The sequence below is a fragment of the Austrofundulus limnaeus genome, unplaced genomic scaffold (assembly GCF_001266775.1).
Source record: "Austrofundulus limnaeus strain Quisiro unplaced genomic scaffold, Austrofundulus_limnaeus-1.0 Scaffold361, whole genome shotgun sequence".
Lineage (NCBI taxonomy): Eukaryota > Metazoa > Chordata > Actinopteri > Cyprinodontiformes > Rivulidae > Austrofundulus > Austrofundulus limnaeus.
The window spans coordinates 500908-502878 of record NW_013952763.1 but is presented as its reverse complement, the minus strand read 5'-3'; the positions used below and the strand labels follow the sequence as shown (position 1 = coordinate 502878).

Sequence of the window (1971 nt, the reverse complement as noted above, 5' to 3'; positions counted from 1 at the left end):
ATATATACATTAACATGACAAGAATCTTAAAGATATCTTAATTACACAGAGCAGGCTAAATGTTGATAATCAGATGAACATCTCACATGTTGCAGGTTTGGACGATAAGGAAATGTATTCTATTGATGTTACGTGGCACAAGGAAAAGAGTGTTTTTGTCTGATGTGTTTGATCTTATCTCAGTATTTGTGGCCCACAGCGGTTCAGTGGGAACTCAAACTGGGAGCAGTTATCATAACAAAGACCTGTAAGATGAACTCAGGTGCAGGAGAAGAATCCAAACAGCTGCAGGGCACGCAGGGTTTAATTAATAGTCCAGCTCATTAGGTCTGAGGACCCAAACCACTGAGGTACCAGTTTGTGGTCTTGTGATGAACACACCGTCGCGCCTATCTGTCTGAAAGGAGCCTTTACTTCAGTGTGTGTCTGAAGAGGAAACGTCCTGTTACCTGTTGTTGAGGCAACACAATGATTTCCTCATCCAGCCTCTAACAAAATAAACTCTGTAGTGTTTTTCATTCTTGGTTCAAGAGAAATGCAGTAAAATTCATTTTTAATGGAAACCAGAATCAGAATCCGTAAAAAAAAACTGCAAAAACAAATTACTACAAAATCCAATTACCCTTTTGATTTTTATATTTTACAAAACACTACTCTTATTCTTTGTTGTGGYGTCGAATGTAACAATAGGAGAATCTTTATTAAATTTGTTTATTACATTGCCTGACCAATAAAAATTTTAATATGCAACTTTTCTACTTTGGATGCATGACAAATAAAAAAAATGCTAAAACTGTTATAATAAAAATTTGTGATCTCTTTAGGTTCATATCTTCAGACAGCATGACCAGAACAAGTCATCAGTTTAWTACAAACTTTTTTATCATTGTTTAAAAATGTTCACATAGTTATGCATTTTTACTGGATTGTTGTTGTTGTTTTTTTATTACATTTTTTATTTTACTTTTTGTGAGAAGGGCCTCTAAAGAAACTGATGCCATGCCTTTAAAATTATATTTGAGGTTTCAATATTTTTTCCAGACATTCACAATTTTTTCTATGTCTGAATACACTAAATTTCTTCGCTTGTGTCTTCACTATTTTATAACACTATACGTTAAAGCAGTGAAGAAATAACGAAGTAAATGTGATCACATCAAAGTATCAGAACACCAAAAATTAATGACCTGAATAGACACTTAGGTTCTGACATAAACTTAAAAATGTCAGACTGTGAGTGGTACTGAAGACACAGGACAAGTGTTTTTATTTACAGGTGCGGCAGTGGTCATCTATCTGAAAAGGAGGGGAAGAGTCCAAGGTAAGTCCAAAACATTTGAGAAGTTTATGATGAATATTGCAATGAATAATAAATCTTCTTTTGCTTACAGGTTTTTAGAAGATGAAGAGGCTCCAGGAGGATGGTTAATCCAAAGGTGAATAGACAAATCTTCAGGCAGAGTGGCACGTAGCAAAAAAACACCCAAACAGTGAAATCCTTGTTGTGATACGTCCTGTGGCAGAGTTTCCAATGGCGATCCTGGTAAGGGGAACTTTGTGGTGGTGGAACCTTTAACAAAGATACCAAAAGGTAAGTAACTATAATACTTTTACTTTAACTTTAACTTTTACTTTAACTTCAGCTCAGTGGCTTCTATACTCTACCACAGTGATCCCCAAACTACGGCCCGCGGGCAGAATCCGGCCCGCCTCCCCATTTGGTCCGGCCCCCAGAACAATACCAGAGAGCATTTAATTTTTTTTCATATACATGTATTTATATCTGAATAATAAAGTTGGACTTTTGCAATAAAATGTTCCTTAGTTATGAACTATTTTCATTATTAACTATTACTAGCTAGTAACTATTTCATACATACACGCATATGACGTGACATTCTGTTCCACCCTTCTGCGGTCTGTGCCCCTATCTGGCAACCCCCAGAAAAAAAAAATCCTAAACCCGCCCCT

General features: G+C 36.1%; 1 long non-coding RNA gene across 1 annotated transcript in view; it reads right to left on the bottom strand.

The window, feature by feature from the left end:
- Positions 1-935: 935 nt before the first annotated feature.
- Positions 936-1971, bottom strand: part of LOC106528156 (uncharacterized) — a 30431-nt gene continuing 29395 nt past the window's right edge. Inside the window, exon 2 of the long non-coding RNA XR_001311470.1 lies at positions 936-1570. This is a non-coding gene — a long non-coding RNA (uncharacterized LOC106528156). The remainder of the gene's footprint in view (positions 1571-1971) is intronic.